Source organism: Mauremys mutica, chromosome 14, assembly GCF_020497125.1.
Source record: "Mauremys mutica isolate MM-2020 ecotype Southern chromosome 14, ASM2049712v1, whole genome shotgun sequence".
Taxonomy (NCBI): domain Eukaryota; kingdom Metazoa; phylum Chordata; order Testudines; family Geoemydidae; genus Mauremys; species Mauremys mutica.
In genome coordinates, this window is record NC_059085.1 from 1,921,068 (window position 1) to 1,943,746 (window position 22,679).

General features: G+C 50.0%; 3 non-coding genes across 3 annotated transcripts; 1 reads left to right on the plus strand and 2 right to left on the minus strand.

Annotated features, from left to right (window-relative positions):
* Positions 1 to 907: 907 nt before the first annotated feature.
* On the minus strand, positions 908 to 981 carry TRNAT-AGU. Its single transcript has one exon. It is a non-coding gene; the product is annotated as a tRNA-Thr (tRNA).
* A 13,909-nt stretch (positions 982 to 14,890) lies between these two features.
* Positions 14,891 to 14,962, plus strand: TRNAG-UCC. Its single transcript has one exon. It is a non-coding gene; the product is annotated as a tRNA-Gly (tRNA).
* Positions 14,963 to 19,531: 4,569 nt separating this feature from the next.
* TRNAK-UUU lies at positions 19,532 to 19,604 on the minus strand. The gene has a single exon. It is a non-coding gene; the product is annotated as a tRNA-Lys (tRNA).
* Positions 19,605 to 22,679: the final 3,075 nt, after the last annotated feature.

A 22,679-nucleotide genomic window follows, 5' to 3' on the forward strand; every position in this document is an offset into this window, starting at 1 on the left:
CTGTGTAAGTGCAATATGTGCCAGAGATTCACAGCATCACAGTGTGAGAGGGAATCCAGGTGGTGGGACATAGGGGTCCTACTGTTGAGGTGGTATCCTGTAGATTCCCTCACAGACTTTCAACAGCCACAGCAGATGTTCACTGAGACACAGAGCAAGATACCAAATAGTGATCTCCAGGGCCTGCAGACACCAAAGAATGAGAAATTCTGTACACAGAGAGGACCCTGATAGTAGAAAATGCTTTTGAAAAAGCCCCTTCTGTCACCAGCTGTGGTCCTTCAGTGCTCTGTGTTGTGGCCTCAAGAGCCATGAATGCCAGTTGAGTTATGATGACCTTTTCCTTGTCCACGTTTCTTAGGTGCCTCCTTTCGACACTTGTCAGAAAAAAACGACCGGTTTCTTTTGGAAGCATTTGCACTGCAAGGCAGAGGCAGTCTTCTCTGCTTCCTCGAAAGATTGACCAAAAGGTGGGAAGAGCAGACACATTTGTTAAGGCACCACTGGGTGCTGCATCCCTAACCTACACTTAACCTGGCAGGTGCCTTGGCCAGCTTAGCCACGGTGTTGGTCTCTGGGACTTTTCTCCCAGCTGCTCCATTTCTCATCACTGACAATCAAAAGGAAGGTGACATGGCCTCTGTGTGTGGACATCCCCAGTGAATCACAAGGACGTGTGGCACAAGCTCTCGTGTTGCAGCAATTGCAGTTGAAGCAACCACCATGCCAATGCCAGTCACAGCAGCCTTTTCATCAGCTCCAGGCTTGTGATTTGATTCTTTCAAATGCTTCTCTCCAAAGAATCCTTTTCCTTAGCAAGATATTATTTGGATACCAAGGGAGGTCTCTTCTGTTTCCTAAGACGACACAGGAAAATGTGAATAGAGGAGACAAAAGCCATACAACAAGGCACCACTGGGAGTTGAACCCAGGATCTCCTGTTTACTAGGCAGGCACTTTAGCCAGCTAAGCCATGGTGCCTGCCTTGGAAAAATGTTTACAACTGTTCCATTTGATGGTCTAGGACAACGCCTCCACATTCTAAAGTACAAACATTTCCCATTTCCCTCAAGACTTGCAGACCTTGAGGTGCCTGGCTCTCCGTGCACAGAAAGCCACAGCTGAGTTGACAGAGGGCTTCTAACATGTGCTTCTCCCACCAGCCACTGTGATCATTTGCTCCAATCCCTCGGACAGAGATAAACACCTACAAGATCTCTATCAAGCATTCTTAAACCTACAATACCCACCTGCTGAAGTGAAAAAACAGATTGACAGAGCCAGAAGAGTACCCAGAAGCCACCTACTACAGGACAGGCCTAAAAAAGAAAATAACAGAACACCACTAGCCATCACCTACAGCCCCCAACTAAAACCTCTCCAGCGCATCATCAAAGATTTACAACCTATCCTTAAAGATGATCCCTCACTCTCACAGATCTTGGGAGACAGGCCAGTCCTTGCTTATAGACAGCCTCCCAACCTGAAGCAAATACTCACCAGCAACCGCACACCATACAACATAAACACTAACCCAGGAACCTATCCTTGCAATAAAGCCCGATGCCAGCTCTGTCCACATATCCATTCAAGTGACACCATCACAGGACCTAATCACATCAGACACACCATCAGGGGCTCGTACACCTGCACATCTACCAACGTGATATATGCCATCATGTGCCAGCAATGCCCCTCTGCCATGTACATTGGCCAAACCGGACAGTCTCTACGCAAAAGAATAAATGGACACAAATCTGACATCAGGAATCATAACATTCAAAAACCAGTGGGAGAACACTTCAACCTTCCTAACCACTCAGTGACAGACTTGAAGGTGGCAATTTTGCAACAAAAAAACTTCAAAAACAGACTCCAAAGAGAGACTGCTGAACTTGAATTAATATGCAAACTAGATACCATTAACTGTGGTCTAAATAAAGACTGGGAATGGTTGGGTCATTACACCAATTGAATCTATTTCCCTATGTTAAGTTCTCCTCACACCTTCTATGGGCCATCTTAATTATCACTTCAAAAAGTTTTTTTTCCTCCTGCTAACGATAGCTCATCTCAATTGATTTGACTCTGCCTGTTGGTATGCATACTTCCACCTTTTCATGTTCTCTGTATGTATAAATATCTCCTGTCTGTGTGTTCCATTCTATGCATCCGAAGAAGTGAGCTTTAGCTCACGAAAGCTCATGCTACAATAAATTTGTTAGTCTTTAAGGTGCCACAAGTACTCCTGTTTTTTTTGTGGATACAGACTAACACGGCTGCTACTCTGAAACCTGTGATCATGTAGTGGTTAGTGATCTGTGTTTCAGTCGCAGCAACCTTGGCTCAGTTCTGAGTCATGGTCACCTTTCCTTCAGCTCTAGACTTCTCATTTGCCGCTTTCCAAGTGTGGTGGGGTGGCTGCCCCTAAACAAGCAGGAGAAAGATTAAGGCATCATTGCAGAGGCTGCGCAGAACCCAGCCAGTCAGGAAAGGGCTTATTGGGAGAGCCAATCAGGAGAAGGCTTGCTGAAGCAGCCCATATATAAAGGGCTGCTCAGCACAGCAAGAGTCAGTCACTCCTTGGAGTTTGAGGAAGGAGGATTGGCTGCCCTGAAGGGAGGGCACCATGATCAGAGTAGTGCTGGGTGGGTAAGGGGAGCGTGAGTGACCTCCTGGCTGACTACTGTCAGACTGAGGCCCTGATACAAAGGCGGAGGAAGGTGCAAGGTCTGTGGGGAAGTGGTCCAAGGAAACAGATGGCGGGGGTTGGAGGTGCACCCCTTTTGCCTCAGTCGCCACTGACACAGGTGGCTACACCCTGGACTGCAGCTGGCCACTGATGCAAGTGTCTGGGTAGAGGACAGCTGCCCCCTGGAAGGGGGGAGAGACCTGAGTGGGGCACAGCCAGAGGCCTGTGTCCATAAGAGGACATTGAAGTCCTGAGAGCAACATGGGTCCTAATGATAGAACAGATGGCAGCCAGATGCCATTAGATGAAGGCGCACCGGGGGACCAGAGCTAACTGCCAGGACGGCCAACAGGAGGCACTGCAGTGGTGAGACATGCCCCATGGCACCAAGACTTAGCCGCAAGGAAGGCTCTCTCTGTCTTGAACCACCACTTAGAAGGATTCTGCTGACAGGTCTTTTCTTTTTATGAAAAGAGATACAAAAAAGGAGCCAACAGAGACATTAGGTTCAGCAAGGAAGAACTGTCAGGCCAAGCCAGGATTTCCTGGTTACTAGGAAGGCTCTTCAGCCAGCTCTTCCCAAAGACCACTATCCAGAGGCCCTTTAACAGTCACTGCAGATGTTCACCACAAAAGAGACAAAGAGATGCCAAAATAGAGTTCTCCACTGCCTGCAGCCATCAACCGACCAGGAGTTCTGTGCACAGAGAGGCCCCTGCTGGTGGAAAAAGGCTTTGGTAGAGACTCTTCTGATACCAGCCATGGTCATATAGCGTTTAGCGCTCTGTGTTGTGGCTTCAGCATCCACAGATGCAAGTTCAGTTGGGGGATGTTTTTCTTGTCTCCACATTCGTCTAGTGGCTCCTGTCAACACTTGTCACCAAAAAGACCTGCTTCTTTTGCAAGCAATGTACAGCTAGGCAAAGGCAGTCTTCTCCATTTCCTCGAAAGATCACCAAGCTGTGGGGAGAGGAGAAACATTCAGCCAGGCACCACTGGATGCTGAATCTCCTCTTTATTCAGCAGGTGTCTGTGAAGGACATAAATCTACACCGTGTCGAGGTCAAGAATAGGAGATTATTACACACAGCGCTGGTGGAGTGTCACCTGGCTTATTAGGCTCAGAGACTCTGTCAGTCAATTGATTACAGCAGAATATATAGGTTTTCCATGGGTGGGGGAAAGTGACAGGGTAGGCAGTTCCACACCCCAGGATAAGTTCTGCACCAAGACAAGACAAGATAGCACAGCAGCCAATGGTTAACAGGTTACATAATGTCTCCGCCCATGGTCTCAAGTTAACATTTAATTAATACTTTGATACAATGTTAGTAGTATATTCAGGGGGAGGGATAGCTCAGTGGTTTGAGCATTGGCCTGCTAAACCCAGGGTTGTGAGTTCAATTCTTGAGGAGGCCACTTAGGAATCTGGGCCAAAAATTGGTCCTGCTAGTGAAGGCAGGGGGCTGGACTCAAAGACCTTTCAAGCTCCCTTCCAGTTCTAGGCGATTGGTATATCTCCAATTATTATTTTTTTTAAATAAAATATCTATGTTGAATTCAGATTTGAGGTCCACAGAAATGGAGAAACTCTTTTGATTGTCTAACAGGTACATTCCTAGAGGTTAAAGCAAAGAACCAGTGAAAGTTTATGGCAATAAAGATTGTTTTCTGTGGGTATGTCTACACTACAAGAGTTGTTCGATTCAACTTAATTCGAATTTGTGGAATCTACCTTACGAAGTCGAATTTGTGTATCCACACTAAGGACACTAATTCGACTTTGTGAGTCCACACTAACGGGGCCAGCGTCGACTTTGGAAGCGGTGCACTGTTTGGAAGCTATCCCACAGTTCCCGCACTCCCCGCTGGAATGCTGGAATGCTGGAATGCTGGGTAGAGCCCCCAATGCCTGCTGGGGGAAAAAATGTGTCGAGGGTGGTTTTGGGTAACTGTCATCATTGAACCGTCAGTCACGCCCTCCCTCCCTGAAAGCGCCAGCGGGAAATCTGTTCGTGCACTTTTCTGGTCAGTGACAGTGCGGACGCCACAGCACTGCGAGCATGGAGCCCGCTGCCCTTATGGCCGTTTTCACCTCCTCGCACCTTATCGTCCACCTCTTCCACAGTCAGCTGCTGAGAAATTGGGCTCCTTTTCAATGGTGCTGCAAGCACTGGTGGACCATAGGGGACATTTTACCAACATCAACGTTCGGGTGGCCGGGCAAAGTTCATGATGTGCGTGTTTTCAGGAACTGTGGTCTGTTTAGATGCCTGCAATGTCTTACACAGAACACACACACACACACACACTGCTCCTGGTGTTGGGAGGGGAACAGGAGAAAGGACAAAAGAAGCAAGAGAAGAAGAGAAAGGAAGGAGGGAGGGAGGGAGGGATGGAGGAAAAGGTGAAACAAAAAGGACAAACCCTAATATCCCCAGTGATTCTATGGGACAAAATCCCAAGTGTGGAATAAAATTCTACCTCCTTAAGCTCATGTTTTCCATGCCTAGAATTCAACTGTCACCAGATGGATCAGACTGAACAGGTTTCAAACCTCAAGGAGGCTCTTACCTTCTAAACAGGGACGTCTGTTTTCTAGTAAAATTAGGCAAAGGGAAGGAGAAAACTCTAAAGAGGTTCCTGCTGGCGCTCACGTACATGAACCTGAATACTCTCTCAGTCCTCAAAGAGAGACCTGGAGAAGGAGACTTGCTGAAGCAAAGCCACAGGGGTCTCTGAGCTTTCCCTGGCCCCTTGCCCCTGTCCTGCCTGGCTGATGTCAGCATCTCTCTGTGAGGTCACCACCTCCCCACCACCTTTGACCAATAGTCTGAGGTCCTGCAAAAGGCCTTTGTGATGTCACTGCCACACCCCTCCTTTGCTGCGCCAATGTCCTGCCCCTGGCCAGGCACTTTGGAGGTTTGAGCTACTCCCTGGGGATCACCCCACTCAAGGAGCGTTCGTTCTAGGAAGCAAGCCGGCTAGACAGGAAAACATCAGACGCTGCTGCTCCCAATGCTACACTCAGTTTTTCAGAAATTAGTCAACTTTATGGACAGAAGAGACTATTAGAGCATCTAATCTGACCCCCTGCATATCACAGGCCTCTAGTATGACACAATAGCTACTTTTGGAGCAAACACATTCCAGAAAGGCATCTAGTCTTCATTAAATGACATCAGGAGATGGAGAATCCACCACTTTCCTTGGTAGCTTGTTCCTCTGGTGAATCATCCTCGCTGTTGAATATTTGTGTCTTATTTGTAATATGAATTTGTCTCTTTTCACCTTCCAGCCACTGGGTCTTGCTATGCCTTTCTCTGCTAGATTAAAGAGCCCTTTAATACACAACCTTTTCTCTCCATTAAGGCCCTTCAACACTTCAATGAAGTCACCTTTCAATCTTCTTTTGATAAGCTAAACAGGTTGAGCTTGTTCAATAGCTCACTAGAAGGCATTTTTCTCCAGCCCTCAAAACATTTGGTGGCTCTTTGGTCATCAGACTCCTGAACTGCAGCTGGATGTGGTTCTTGTTCTTCTGCACAGCATAGCTCCTGGAGAAGAGGGATCTGCAAATGTACATTCATATGATCCCTTTGTTTAATTGATGAAAACATAAACTAGACACTTAGAGGATTGGAACTGATTTCAGCTGATGGACAGCTTCGCTAGGTTTTTATGCATTTGGACAATGAAATGTTGAGTGTTTACATTCATATCAAGCACCCCTGTATAGTGGAGCTTCTGAACATAATGGAGAATGGAAATGAAAATGTTTTCCTTTTTTAAAAAAAAAAGAAAAAAGGTTATAAGAGAACACAGGGGTTTGAACCAAAGAGCAATTGATGGACAGACAAGCACTTGACCACTGAGCTATACCCCCATGACAATAAAAGAATGGACTCATGATCTCCAGGACTTTGAAGGACAAACCCTGCTTCATCGAGGTCCTTTGCCATTCCCACACCACAAGTGGTTTTAAAAATGGGGTTTGATTAAACTTCTTAAATGTGGTAAACACCACAGCTTGCACACCCACCGATATAGCTTCTCCCACTGACATAGCTGCCACCTCTTGGGAAGTGGATTAACTACACCCACAGGAAAACTCTCTCCCATCAGCATAGAGCAGTGGTTCTCAAACTGTGAGTCAGGACCCCAAAGTGGGATGTGACCCTGTTTTAATGGGGTCACCAGGGCTGGCATTAGACTTGTTTGGGCCTGGGGGCTGAAGCCAAAAGTCTGAGCCCCACCACCCAGGGCTGAATCCCTCAAGCTCTGGTTTTGCCCTCCCCTAACTGGGGCAGGGCTCAGGCTTTATTTCCCCTGCCTCTACCCAGTGTGGAGGGGTTTGGTCCCTCTTTCCAGGGCCATGTAGTAAGTTCTTTTTGGCAGAAGGGGGTTTGCAGTGAAAGGAAGTTTGAGAAACCCTGGCATAGAGCCTCCGAATATGTCTAGACTTGGCTCCCTGGGGCACTGTGGGTGATCAGACACTGAAAGTGCAGCCATGGAGACACCACACACCAGCCTTGCCTAGCAGGCAAGAATCAAACCTCCACAAAAAGGCACTTGTTGCTTTTTAATCCATCCCCCTAAGCACTCAGCCACCACCACTTAACAAAGGGGCTTTTCTACACTATGGTTCTGGTCTCACTGAAGGGTCATTTCCAATGGTTTGCTCAGACCAGCATTAGGGAAAATGGTGCCCTGGGCAAAGCTTGTACTTTGGCACTTCCCCATTGCCCCTGGACGATCCCCACTCCCCCTTTACCGCTAGCTCCTGCACTCCCAACCCTTGCACCTCCTTCACCCCTAACTCCTGCCCCCTCCTGTGCCCCCTTTGCCCTTAACTCCCTGGGCCACCAGCCATTGCCCCTCTCCTGCAGCCCCTTCACATGGCTCCAGTGCTGGGGGCCCCGCACTTGTTCTCCCTTTCCCTGGGCTTTGGCATCACTAGCCGCTGATTAGCGAGTAGGGTTCAGTGGTCCCCACAATGTGGGGCATGACTCCTAGGGGGACACAGATGAACATTCATAGGGGCACCTCAGGGTCCGAGCCAGCCCCCATGGAGGGCAGGGAGATAACACCACTCAGCACCACTCTGCCCCAGATCTTCCCCAACCCCACCCTCAGCCTGGGCCTCTGGTGCCCAGCTTGGCCTCGACCCCCTTACCCCCGTCTGCACCCCTCTCCCCAGCAAGCAACAGCCCCATTCCCAGCATCGGTACATGACCGCGGCTTCCGAGGGGCCACAGCCATGGCTAAGAGGGCACAGTGTGAAATGTTTGGGGACCACTGGTTTAGGGTGATGTTCTCAATCACTTCTACGAAGTCCAATAAAAGCAATTCCTCACCCACCCACCCACCCCTCCATCAGGACGGACTAGGTATGTTCTGCTGCCCTTCACTCATGCAGGAAGGATAATAACATTTCATTCCACTCAATCCTAAGGTGATTTGTAACCCACCACCAGCCAAAACGGGTCATTTTGGGAAAGCGGCCCCATCATGCTGCATAGCTAGGCAGAGTAGGTGTGTCTACGCAAACACAGTCTGTTCCTGAAGTCTTTCCCCCAGCTCCTCACTAGATGTGAGGGGGGAGCTCATTCAGCCCCTGCTTATGCTTAGTATTTAAAAACTCCTTAGTGTCCCTATCTGTGCTGACCTCAGATTTCTCCTCCTGTCTCTTTCATGACAGCTCAGATGAGGTGGCTGAGTGGTTAAGATAATGCATTGCTAGTCCATTGTGCTCTGCATGCATGGGTTTGAAACCCATGTTCATTGGATGTGTTTAGTCTTTACCCTGCCTTTATAGACAACCCTCCTCTCTTTGATACAGTAATAGCTCAAGCAATGTTGCTTCCTGCAAACAAAAACCTTCTAAAAACTCAGACCACTGCCCCCCCCTTTGAAAAAAAAAAAGTCTAAATCCCAGATTTCTTTAAAAAAAATTCTCTAGTGCTGTATTTCTTAGTTTTTAATCTCAAAAGGTAACATCCTCATCATCTCCCCCAAACACCCTGGGACCTGTCCAAATTATTAAAATACCCTCAACCCGAGCAAGGCCACACCAGTGAACCAGAGCCAGTGTCTAGGCCAAGCCGTTCTGAAGGAGGCAACTCAAACATTTTCTCCCTGCTTCCCTTGGCAAGGTCTGACTGAGAAAACAAAATTCCCCAAACTGAAAATTTTCTGCTGAAAAATCAATACTAGTCTGTTTAGGGACTTTGGTTTGAATGTATTATTCTTATTATTCTCTTCTGATTTCTGAATCAGTTCAGTTCAGTCTTTGTCCTCCAGGTGTGTTTCCAGCTGCTGAGTTGTGGGGGAGAGAGTCCAAGTCACGATGTCTCTTCTCCTCTTTCATAGTTTCTTCTGACTTGCTAGGAAGCTCTTTTGCTACCATGTGAGTCAAGCAGTGTCCGTTGTCTCTGTGCTATCTCGGAGAAGCCTGCATTGTACATGGTTCCTGGGATAGTCCTTGGGAGTGTGGATCCCTTTAATGGGCCAGCAGTGAGTCCGGTTCCTCCCTTGTCGCACCTGAAAGGCTGGTGGGGGGCATTTGCCAACCTCATAACATATCTCAGTAAGGCACACAGAGCAAAACTTCATAACTTCTCAACCAATGCGAGCACACACAATCCAACCCGATATTAATGTTCAACAGATCAAGACTTTTGAAATGACACCTCACCAGGCAGACTTTGTACAAACAATGTCATCATTATATGAGAGTGGTGAATATGGGGCTTCCAGGTGCTGCTTTGAGCACAGCGTGCCACACCTGGGTTTACACTGCAATGGAGACGTACCCTTAGAGTCCATCTCTCCTGGGATAAAGATGGCAGCAGGGCTGGCCTGGGTCATCTGACTTGGGCTCCTGGAGCTAAAGCTGAGGGGCTAAAAACTGTGGTGCAGATATTTGTGTTCATGCTGAAGCCTGGGTTCAGAAACCCTCACCCCTCATGGGGCCTCAGAGGTTGGGCTCAAGCCCATATGTCTGCACTGTAATTTTATAGAGGTTGGAAGGAAGTTTAGCAAGTAGAAATAGAAAAACCGCATTGAGGGGAGTGGTGTAGACATGTCCAAAGAATCACACACACACCTTGGGAGCAAAACTTCACCTGCTCCTCTGCTTTACAGAATCCAAACCCGAGCAACACTTGTCAGGGCCCAGTGGGGATTTGCAGAGAATCAGGTGTGGACAAACACAGCACTTTAAGTAATAGCTGGTACCATGGCTTAGCTGGTTAAAACACTTGTTTTGTAAACAGGAGATCCTGGGTTCCAGTGGTGCATAAGGAGTGGCTTTTGGGGCACCTGGTATTGGCTACTGTCAGAAGACAAGATTCAGAACTAGATGGACCTATGGTTTAAATAACACTCGCAGGCACTGATAACAGACTTACTGAAAGTTTGGGAGTTAAGAGCTGATAGGTCAGTGTTCCAGCCTGTCACAGATGACCCCCTCCCTCTGGGACAGGGGCAGGTCTGGGCTCTCACACCAAATGGCTCATTGTGGCTGCCAGAACCTGTGGGCAGCTCATTTAGTTTACACGGAGGGTTGAGTCCTGCTTTGTGCACCGTGTGTGAGAATGAAAATCCTAAACCGCCCTTTGAAATAACGAAGGCAGCAGGACGTGTTATTGTCCCTGCCCCAGAGCAGACAGACCAATGGAGAAATGCCATTGAGTCCAGGGTAATACTCCACTGCCATTTTACCTTGTTTGCTTGCTAAACTCCCTCCCAACCTTGAGGGCTCCCAGAGCCCGATATTGAGCTTGAGCCGAGATGTCTACAGTGCAAATTTACCACCCCACGGCCCAAGCCCCGGGAGCCTGCACTGGCACGGGGCAGCCGAGGGTGTTTCATTGCAGTGTGGACATAGCCTAGCGTTATGTCTACACTGCCATTAACACACCCAAGTTACTATTCTCAAACCCTGGGTCAGCTGATTCAGGCTTGTGGGGCTTGTGGTGCAGGGTTATAAAATTACAGTGTAGACACTTGGGCTTCAGCCCAGCCTCCGAGACCCCACGAGGGGTGAGGGTCTCCGAGCCTGGGCTCCAGTCTGAGCCCCAGGAGCCCAAATCAGATCATCCAGGCCAGCCGGGCCACAGGGATTTTGTCACAGTCTAGATGCCCTCTCAGGGTATGTCTACACTGCAATGTAAGCCCAGGGTTAGCAGAACTCATGTCAGCAGCCCCAACACATAAACATAAACCATGAGGGAAAGACCCACCCCCAAATAAGCTGGGCAGTGTCCTTCTCCCTATGGTTTGTATGTCCAGCAACCAAAAGTCCTTTAACATGAGCCATCCCCGCTCTGCAGCCCACTCACAGCTGTTGTCCTTAGTCAGTGCAAGCCCAGAGGTGCCTCTGTAGAGTTCACCTGCCATCCTGGGTGGAAAAGGGGGAAATAAGAAGGCACCGTACTCACTATGGTGTCTAGGGACTCATTCATCCCTCCACAGCCCCCCTGTCCTAACGTTGGTCTGACACCTACATTTTAGTATTGGGACCCAGACCCTGGCCCACTTGGCTTTGGAACCCCTGTCCCCTGCCTAGCAAGTGCTATTGAATTGAGGGTGAGTCCCTCAATCAGGGGCTGCCAAGCACAGTTGTGCTGCCCTCGATTCACACATCAAGGATAACAACCCTTTATTTCTCCTGCCCCTGTAACATGGAGACTGGGAATCCAACACCAGCCACAAGTGATCATTTCCGCAAGCAACCCAACCTATTTCCAACATACTGTAAAATCCACATGCAGCCTCATACACGAAACCTTGCAAGAAAATCTTCCTAAGGGGGTCTGAAGCACCTGGTGCTCGAGGGAAAGAGGGAGCCGTGGGTTGGGATTGAGGGGCAGTGGGAATAGGAGGGGGCTGTGGGTTGGGATTGAGGGGCACTGGGAATAGGAGGGGGCTGTGGGTTGGGACAGAGGAGAAAGGTGAAGAGGAGCAGGCTCTGGTTGGGAGTGAGGAGCAGTGAGCACAGGAGGGACTGAGGGTTGGGATTGAGGGGCACTGGGAAAAGAGGGGACATGGGTTTAGGCTGAAAAGCATCTTCATTTGGGGATCCAGCAGGACAGGGGAAGGCAGCAGGTGATTCTAATTCCTTAGGGATATTCTGTGTCTTTGTCTGTGTGTCTGTGTGTGTGTGTGCAGGGAAGGAACATGCTCTATGCCCAGAGGCCTTTATTCCTCCAGGCTGCAAGGACAGAGGGGCTGTCAGGAAGTTGCCCCTTCAAACCCACACACAAAAAGGCCCTTCTGAGGAAAGGGAAAATCCTGAAGAGAAAAAGTAACATCAAAGAGGACTCCAGAAAGACAATGTAAGATCTTTGTGAGTAGTTTATCACCTGACCAGAGACTTGAAGCCTGGACCCTCAGATTAAAAATCTGATTTTTTGCCAACTGAGCTAGCCAGGCTCACAAAGCAAAAGAGCAACTTGATGCAGGGGAGAAACTAGTCAAGAAAACAAGAGGGAAACAATAGTGGAAACCTGCTGCTCTCTCTGGCCTGGTCAACACTACGAGTTTATATCGAATTTAGCAGCGTTAAATCGCATTAACCCTGCACCCGTCCACACAACGAAGCCCTTTATATCGATATAAAGGGCTCTTAATACCGATATCTGTACTCCTCCCTGACGAGGGGAGTAGCGCTGAAATCGGTATTGCCATTTCTGATTAGGGTTAGTGTGGCCACAATTTGACAGTATTGGTCTCTGGGTGCTATTCCACAGTGCACCATTGTGACCACTCTGGACAGCAATCTGAACTCGGATGCACTGGCCCGGTAGACAGGAAAAGCCCCGCGAACTTTTGAATTTCATTTCCTGTTTGCCCAGCGTGGAGAGATCATCAGCACAGGTGACCATGCAGTCCCAGAATCAAAAAAGAGCTGCAGCATGGACTGTAGGGGAGATACTGAAGCTGATCTCTGTATGGGGAGATGAATCTGTTCTATCAGAACTTCGTTCCAAAAGACAAAATGCCAAAACATTTGAAAAAAATACCCAAGGCTATGATGGACAGAGGCCACAACAGGGACTCGACACAGTGCTGAAACTTAAGGAGCTGAGACAAGCGTACCAGAAAGCCAAAGAATTAAATGGATGCTCATGGAGGGAGGGACGACTGATGACTGTAGCTATCCAACAGTTCCCGCACTCTCCGAAAACCATTTGAATTCTTGGCGGAGTTCCCAAAGCCTGAAGGGTCACAAACATTGTCGCAGGTGGTTCAGGGTATATATCGGTCCCCTCCCACCCACCCACCTCCGTGAAAGCAAAGGGGAAAAAATAATTTCTCGTCTTTTTTTCAATGTCACCGTATGTCTACTGGATGCTGCTAGAAGATGCAGTGCTGCAGAGCTACACAGCAGCATCTCCTTTCCTTCTCTTCCCTTGCGGATGGCAGACGGTACAGTAGGACTGGTATCCGTCATCGTCGTCCCGTGAGTGCTCCTGGTTGGCCTCGGTGAGGTCGGCCGGGGGTGCCTGGGCAAAAATGGGAATGACTCCCAGGTCATTCTCTTCTTTAAGCTTTGTCTAATGGAGATTCAGTCCTGCCTGGAATATCATCACAGCTGGAGGCTGCCCTCCCTCCCCTCCTTTGATCTCTACTTGCAGAGGCAATAAAGTCAGTGTTGTTTCAAATTCCTGCATTCTTTATTACTTCATCACACAAACGGGGGGATAACTGCCACGGTAGCCCAGGAGAGGTGGGGGAGGAGGGAAGCAACGGGTGGGGTTGTTTCAGGGGCACCCCCTAGAATGGCATACAGCCCATCATTTCTGTGGGATGTCTGGGGCTCTGACCTAGAGCAGCCGTTTGCCTGTCTGGTTCTTTAGTAGGCTTGCCCGATAGTCCAGACAGGACTTACTCTCCCTTTAGACAAAACTTAAGGAAGGGAATGACCTGGGGAGTCATTCCCATTTTTGTCCATGTGCTCCCGGTCGACCTCACTGAGGCCAGCCAGGAGCACCCATGACAGCAGCAAACTGTACAGTCAGGTCCGGATCTACATATTCCGCCGCCCCAAGCAGTCATGCGCGGGAGGCGCCCTGGAGCCGCGGGAGCAGCGGACCTCCCGCGGGCATGACTGCAGAGGGTCTGCTAGTCACGCGGCTCGGCTGGACCTCCCGCAGCTGCGGGCGGTTCACTGGTCCGGCGGCTCCCGCTTGAGCTGCCACAGGCATGCCTGCGGGAGGTCCAGCCGACCCGCGCGACCAGCGAACCGTCCGCAGTCATGCCTGCGGGAGGTCCACTGGAGCCGCGGGACGAGCGCCCCCTCCGCAGTCATGCCTGCGGCAGGTCCGGTCGTCCCGGGGCTCCGGTGGACCTCCCGCAGGCGTGACTGCGGCAGGTCCACCGGCCCAATCTGCTGCCCCTGCCGGCAAGTGCCGCCCCACGCGCGTGCTTGTCGCGCTGGGGTCTGGAGCCGGCCCTGTGTACAGTATAACTGGAAACTGTCATTGTCAACTTGCAAAGCAGCAGATGGGATGGGATGGGTGGTAACCATCTTTGCTAACTTGCAAAAGGTAAAGGAATTCTGCTGTGTAGCGCTGCAGTACTGTGTCTGTCAGCACCATCCAGTAGACATACGGTGACAGTGAAAAAAGGCCGAACAGGCTCCATGGTTGCCGTGCTATGGCATCAGCCCAGGCAATCCAGGGAAAAGGGCGCGAAATGATTGTCTGCTGTTGCTTTCACGGAGGGAGGATTGAGTGATGACATTTACCCAGAATCACCCACTACACTGTTTTTGCCCCATCATGCATTGGGATCTCAACCCAGAATTCCAATGGGCAGGAGAGACTGCGGGAACTATGGGATAGCTATGGCATAGCTACTCACAGTGCAACGCTCTGGAAATCGACACTAGCCTCGGTACATGGATGCACAGCGCTGAATTAATGTGCTTAGTGTGTCCGCGTGCACTCGATTTTATACAATCTATTTCCAAAAACTGGTTTCTGTAAAATTGGAATAATCCCGTAGTGTAGACATACCCTGTGATTAACAACTTTGGTGGCTAATTGAAAGGCTGTTGGTTCAAACCCAAGTGAAGATGGAGGTGGTTTATTTTTAGTGATAAGAATCCAATACATTTTAACAGGCAGAAAATCTCCTCAATGCTGGTCTAGCCTCATTGGGCAAGCATAAGTGATATTTTTGCAAGATGCATTGGTGGTATAGTGGTGAGCATAGCTGCCTTCCAAGCAGTTGACCTGGGTTCGATTCCCAGCCAATGCAGAGACGTGACATTTTCTCCCCTGGGAACTGGTTTAATTTCAGTCACGTTGTATCAGTTTATCAATGGAATGAGAGAATCAATGTCCTGCAGGTCATTCAACACAGAATGGAGGAAGAAAGGGGCGGGACTATACAATGAGCTGTTGGAGTTATCCTGGTATTACAATGTTTGGTTTATTTTTAAAAAAAACTTCCTTTACTTCCCTCTCCCTTTTAGACTCAGAGCCTTTAAGGTCAGAAGGGACCAATGTGATCATCTAGTCCGACCTGCTGCACCTTGCAGGCCAAAAGACCCCACCCACCCGCTCCTGGAATAGACCCGGGAGGAGAGGCAGCTCCGTGCTCTGCCCCTACCCCAGGCAGCACATGGAGGCCCTCTGCTCCCCCCCCCACAACGGGTGTGCAGAGATGTGCCAGCAGCACTGAGGTGGCTCCCTGCCCACTCTGCCTCCATCCCTCCGTGCCGCTCCCAGAAATGGTTGGCATGTCCCAGCATCCCCTGGGCCGGTGGGAGTGTCTCCATTCACTGCCCCTGCCCCAAGTACCAACTCCGCAGCCCCCATTGGCCAGGAACTGCAGCCACTGGGAGCTCTGGGGGCAGCGCCTGCAGGCAGCGGTGCACGAAGCCCCGCTGGCACGGCCCACCTAGGATCTGCTGACGCAGCGTTGTGTGTACTTTGGGAGCTGCACTGGCTGGGGTAAGGGGCCCTGTGGGGCCCCCTCCCCCAGCGCCGAGCCCGCACCCCACACCCAAATTTCCTCCCAGAGCTTTGCTTGTCTTCCTTTCACCCAGAACTGTCCTTCTTCTCCTGGGCTGCAAGTAGCCATCCCTGGGAAGCCAGGAGGCAGGCACAGGATTCTACCTCCCAGCAGCCAACCGCACCTCCCCAGGCTTTGCAGAACGACTGGTGACGCTCTACTAACCCCACTTAGCCGCACTGAGGCACTTAGCTTCTGCCCTGCCTTCCTCAGCTCGACTTTCCTCTTTTTCCCCATTCCTGCCTCACTTCCTCCTTTGGCAAGTCACGCAAAGGAGGCCAGCAGGAAGAGTCGGCCACTGTAGACCAACCTCCAAGGGCAGAGGAGACCAAGCCACAAGGCTTCAAAAGGTGCCTGGCCCAGATCCTCTAGCTTTCCCCTGCTGATGCCAAGGCTTTTTCCTTAGCTCATTTCACCACCCTCTGCCATGAAGGGGTTGGGGTTATCGCAGGTGTTACCCAAAACTGGGCCAGCTAGTAAGCATAGGGAGGACTAATGACCCACCAGAGTTTGGCAGAAAGCAGCACATTTGTTATACTGACAGCTAAGCTCAAAATAAGCGGGGCAGGGGGGTCACACTCTCACTCCGAGAACTGGCACGGCACTGGAGATGTCAGGATTCTGCAAGGTAAGTGTCCCACAGCGCAGCGATGGACGGTGCGATGAAGGTAAGTCTTCCTGAGGCACAATGAAATACAACACAGAGAACCACTGGCCAGGCAGTCCAGGTAAAGGGCATTCACTGGAGGTACAAGCTTGTGAGTGCTCTCCTGAGCACAGGGCCCCTTCCCCTTTTAAGGGCCTGCACCTCATGGCCTGCGACTAGAGATGACTTGGCTCCATCTGGTTGGTCACACTCCACCTTGGGCAGTGTCAAACAGCAGGGACAGGCCAGCAGGAGGTGGGAAAATTAAGCCAGCCTGTTTTTGAACCAGGGACCTTTTGCGTGTTAGGCACACGTGATAACCACTACACTACAGGAAACCCTAACAGAAGACTTTGCCACTCCCTTCATAAGAACATAAGAATGGCCATATTGGGTCAGACCAAAGGTCCATACAACCCTGCATCCTATCTGCCAACAGTGGCCAAAGCCAGGTGCCCCAGAGGGACTGAACCTAACAGGTAATGATCAAATGATCTCTCTCCTGCCATCCATCTCCACCCTCTGACAAACAGAGGCTAGGGACATCATTCCTTACCCAGCCTGGCTTATAGCCATTCATGGACTTAACCTCCATTAATTTATCTGCAAAAAGAATGAGGAGTACTTGTGGCACCTTAGAGACTAACAAATTTATTTGAGCATAAGCTTTGCGGGCTAAAACCCACTTCATCAGATGCATGCAGTGGAAAATACAGCAGGAAGATATATAGATATAGATATAGATATACACAGAGAACATGAAAAAATGGGTGTTGCCATATACACTATAATGAGAGTGAGCAGTTAAGGTGAGCTATTATCAGCAGGAGAAAAAAACCTTTTGTAGTGATAATCGGGATGGCCCATTTCCAACAGTTGACAAGAAGGTGTGTGTAACAGTAGAGGGACAAATAAACATGGGGAAATAGTTTGACTTTGTGTAATGACCCATCCACTCCCAGTCTTTATTCAAACCTAATTTAATGGTGTCCACTTTGCAAATTAATTCCAATTCAGTAGTCTCTTGTGGGAGTCTGTTTTTGAAGGTTATTTGTTGTAATATTGCAACTTTTAGGTCTGTAAATGAGTGACCAGAGAAACTGAAGTGTTCTCCAACTGGTTTTTGAATGTTATAATTCTTGACATGTGATTTGTGTCCATTTATTATTTTACATAGAGACTGTCTGGTTTGGCCAATGTACATGGCAGAGGGGCATTGCTGGCACATAATAGCATATATCACATTGGTAGATATGCAGGTGAATGAGCCTCTGATGGCGTGGCTGATGTGATTAGGTCCTATGATGGTGTCCCCTGAATAGATATGTGGACAGAGTTGGCAATGGGCTTTGTTGCAAGGATAGGTTCCTGGGTTAGTGTTTCTGTTGTATGGTTGCTGGTAAATATTTGCTTCAGGTTGGGGGGCTGTCTGAAAGCAAGGACTGGCTGTCTCCAAAGATCTGTGAGAGTGAGGGATTGTCCTTCAGGATAGGTTGTAGATCCTTGATGATGCACTGGAGAGGTTTCAGTTGGGGGCTGAAGGTGATGGCTAGTGGGGTTCTGTTCCTTTCTTTGTTGGGCCTGTCCTATAGTAGGTGACTTCTGGGTACTCTTCTGGCTCTGTCAATCTATTTTTTCACTTCAGCAGGTGGGTATTGTAGTTGTAAGAACGCTCAATAGAGATCTTGTAAGTGTTTGTCTCTGTCTGAGGGGTTGGAGCAAATGCGGTTGTATATTAGAGCTGGGCTGTAGACAATGGATTGTGTGGTGTGCTCTGGTGAAAGCTGGAGGAATGTAGGTAAGTATAACGGTCAGTAGGTTTACGGTATAGGGTGGTGTTTATGTGACCATTGGTTATTAACACTGTAGTGTCCAGGAAGTGGATCTCTGGTGTGGACTGGTGCAGGCTGAAGTTGATGGTGGGATGGAAATTGTTGAAATCATGGTGGAATTCCTCAAGGGTTTTCTTTTCCATGGGTCCAGATGATGAAGATGTCATCAGTGTAGCTCGAGTAGGGGCATTAGGGGATGAGAGCTGAGGAAGCGTTGTTCTAAGTCAGCCATAAAAATGTTGGCATACTGTGGGGCCATGCGGGTACCCATAGCAGTGCCACAGACTTGAAGGTATACATTGTCCCCAAATCTGAAATAGTTATGGGTGAGGACAAAGTCACAAAGTTCAGCCACCAAGTTTGCTGTGACATTATGGGGGATACTGTTCCTGATGGCTTGTAGTCCATCTTTGTGTGGAAAGCTGGTGTAGAGGGCTTTTTTGGCCTGCTGCTTCTCTGTCTGGGAGGTTTTTGTCAGCCCTGGCACACAAAAAGGGCATCATTGTGAGCGCCCACGAAGGTGAGATGAATTTTTGCCTGCCTTGCTCAGCTTGACTTGCTTCCTCATCCCATTCCTACCTTAGATCCTGGGTCGCCTGGTGGCTGAAGATGGTCCATTGTCTCAAGCGGTGCCAGAGCCTGACACAGTGCGGCCTTTGCTCTGCACATGCCGGCCGTGCACATTTGCAAATACTTTAAAGCTCCTGTCAGAAAGTTCTGGGGACAGTTGCTCACCTTCAGAGGAAGCTCCCTAAAATTGGCCTGTCTCACCCAGTGGTACATTGACCTCTGTTCAGACTGAGCCGAAGGGGGGGGGCTCGCTGCTGCTGCTGTGGCCGCCGCTGCTGTGAGGGTGGCCACTGTTGCGGATGAAGCCATCCTGCAAGCACCTTCCACCTTCCGCCTTCCACCCACTGAAAATCGTGTAGGGTGTAAGGTGGGGTAGAAGAACACTGCAGGGGAGCTCCTCCTTCCCCCACCTTGGAAGACCCAGCAGGGTTTGTGGCACAGGAATTGTCCTCAGATCCCACTGAGACTTCAGCTCAGATTGCAGGATTCACATTCCCAAGTGCTGCCCTTAGACCATGGGACCAATAGGGAACCCCCAGACCTCTGCTGAGGATGACCCTGTGCAGGGAGCCCTGCATTTACTCATCAAGTTGGCCTGCAGCAGTTTGCTGCAGCTCCCAGAGGCCTTTCTTAATCCAGCCTTCAGTCCCAGGCAGTACATGGCCCTTCCTAGGAAAGGCCAAGTCCTGGGGGAAAGAAGTGATGTCAAATAACACCCTGGAGAGATGCCTTCTTTCCTTTTGTGGAAAAAGATTCTTTTTTTACCTGACCAGGGACTTGAACCCTGGACCCTCAGATTAAAAGTCTGATGCTCGACCAACTGAGCTAGCCAGGCTCACATTAAAAAAAAAGAAGCAAATTTCATGCAGAAGAGAAACTAGTCATGAAAATGGGGGCAGGAAACAATACAGAAAACCTGCTACTCTCGCTCTCTCAGCAGTCCTAGCCCCAGCCTGCTCCTCCATCCGGCGCCCTGAGGCCTTATTCTTTTTTTAGTTAACTATCAAATCCAGGAGAAAACACAGTTATACGAAGCAAAACGAAATCACAAACAGAAATGTCATTGGAAATACAAAAATAAAAAAGGAAAATGCAGTCCCCATCACTTTATCGTGTCTGGGCCATTCCTGTATCGAGAGCACCCGCCAAGGTCCCTGTGTGCTTACGAGAAACCTGGAGGAACTCATACCACAGCCTGAACATGAAACTCAACTGCTCCCAGGTGCTGCAGTAAAACCCTTTCCCTGCTGTGACCTTGCACTCCATAGGCTTTTATGAAAATATGCTAATTAGTGTGAATATAAAGTGACTGGACTATGCTTCATGCAAAAGGTCTCTTGTAAGGTATCATTACAAAGCTTATAATCCACTGTGTATGTTCATTCTATTTGTATGAACCGATCATTCTTGTATCTGAAATTAGAAATATGAACTATAACTCTGAGGTCCTGTTGTAATGATGCAAATCATGGGCCATTAATAGTGGTTTGGAATCTTGATGGTTCCCATTAACCAGGACAATTGACTGGAGATGGCTCTGTCCTGCACCATCCGTGAGTCAGGCCAGGAAGAATGAAGGCTTGGGGGTCTCACAGGATGCAGCTTTTCAGCCATGAGGCTATGGCTACACTTGCACTTCAAAGCGCTGCCGTGGCAGCGCTGCCGCGGCAGCGCTTTGAAGCGCTAAGTGTAGTCAAAGCGCCAGCGCTGGGAGAGAGCTCTCCCAGCGCTGTCTGTACTCCACCTCCCTGTGAGGAATAACATACAGCGCTGGGAGCCGCACTCCCAGCGCTGGGGCTTTGACCACACTGGCGCTTTGCAGTGCCGCAATTTGCAGCGCTGGAGAGGGTGTGTTTTCACACCCTGCTGCAGCGCTGCAAATTTGCAAGTGTAGCCAAGCCCTGAGACTCCAGTACGTTTTAACAGGAAGAAAATCTCCTCCTTTCTGGCTTAGCTCCATTTGACTCTTCTGCCTGTCTCTCCCCCCACTCCAGTCTCTTTCCTTCCCCATTGGGGCCATGCAGAGAGGAGCGCCAGTCAGTCTCTGTCACAGTCTGTATCCCATAAAGGGAGGGAGGGGTCGCTCTAAAACACTGATAATGGGGAGGGGAGGGGTGGGCATGGTTAGGGGGAGAAAGGATAGAGACCTAATAGTGGGGCCCAGAGAGACTGGGGAGATCCCCTGCTGCCCCCCCATCAGCCAGCTGTGGGAAGAACAACTGTGGTGGTGGGGGGTCGCCACATGCTGCCCCCCCAAGTGCCATCTCTGCCAATGGAGGCAATGGGAGCTGCAAGGGTGGAGTCTGCGGGCAGCCGTGCTCAGAGACACCCCCGGCCCTCCCGCTTAGGGGCTGCTGCCAGAGGGGGGTGCAGGTTGCTTTTGCAAGATGCCCAAGGTAAATGCTGCACCCCTCACCCTCTCCTGCACCCCCAACCCCCTGCCCCAACCCAGACCCCACACCTGCACCCAAACTCCCTCCAAGAGCCTGCCTCCTGCACCCTATCCTGCACCCCAACCCCCTGACTGAGCCCAGACCTTGCACCCAAACTCCCTCCCAGAGGCTTAGGGAGATGCATGGGAAGCCTTAGGCAGGTGTGTGTGGGGAGGGGGTGGGGCAGGACTTGGTCCCATTCTGGGAACGACCAAAAATTATACAAACCTGCCGCCCCTGTCCAGCCCAACCTTCTGCTGATGCACCTCAGCCCCCACCCGTGCAGGGTTTGAAGTTTCCATTGCTTAAATTCCAGGACACTGAGGGATTTCAGCTCCCCTTTGCCCAGAGGGAGCTTTCACCCCACTCCCAGCCAGGTTCTTGTCCAAGGAATCACTGTAGGGGGGCTGGGTCCCGCTGGGTCTTTTCTCTCTCTGTGACAGGCCAGGGTGCAATAACTGGGGCATCTGAGCACCCAGGACCTTCTGTGGGGCTGCCATTCCCCTTATCCTTCTGTGGTCTCGTCTGTCATTGACTCCAGCCTTTTTTCTATCCATCGTCAGCACCATCCCAAGCCAGCTGCACTCGCCTCAGAAAGACAAAGAGTCCTGTGGCACCTTACAGAGAAACAGACGTATTGGAGCATGAGCTTTCGTGGGTGAATCCCCACTTCGTCAGATGAATGTAATGGAAATGTGCAGGGGCAGGTATAAATATGCAGGCAAGAATCAGTCTAGAGATAAGGAGGTTAGTTCAATCAGGGAGGATGAGGCCCTCTTCTAGCAGCTGAGGTGTGAACACCAAGGGAGAAGAAACTGCTTTTGTAGTTGGCTAGCCAGGCACAGAATTCCCACTTCATTCATCTGACGAAGTGGGGATTCATCCATGAAAGTTTATGCTCCTGTACGTCCGTTAGTCTATAAGGTGCCACAGGACTCTGTCGCTTTGTACAGATCCAGACTAACACAGCTACCCCCGTGATACTCAAAAAGGCAGTGTCCCCTGCTGGGTGTAAATCACTGACCTCTCTCCTCTCTGAGCACTGACTGCCCCTCAGTTTCCTTGCCTCGCAGTCTGTGCAGATGGGACCGTTCCCTCCAGTGCTGGAGGATTCTCCCTTCTCATCTACCCTTGTCCCAAGCAGCGGGTGGAAATCTTAAATGTACCAAGGTGACTTAGGAGCAGAACCCCCCCCCCCAGACCTTCCATGCAATTGGCACTTGCCCCTCACTGAGCAGGATTGAAACTCCTGCAGGGAGACTGGTGGGCCACATCCCAGCTGGGCATGAGCAAAGCAGCAGGGTGAAAAAAAGAACCTGGAGATGCAACCCAGGACCTTATACATACCACTCAGCTACATCCCCAGATGAGCTGCAGGTTACACTCAGAGCTGTCCTATTACCAGAGCATCCAGTGGCCTAAGAGCAGCATTGGGGACACATTCCCTGCTATGAGGGCCAAACCTGCGGTCCTGGAGG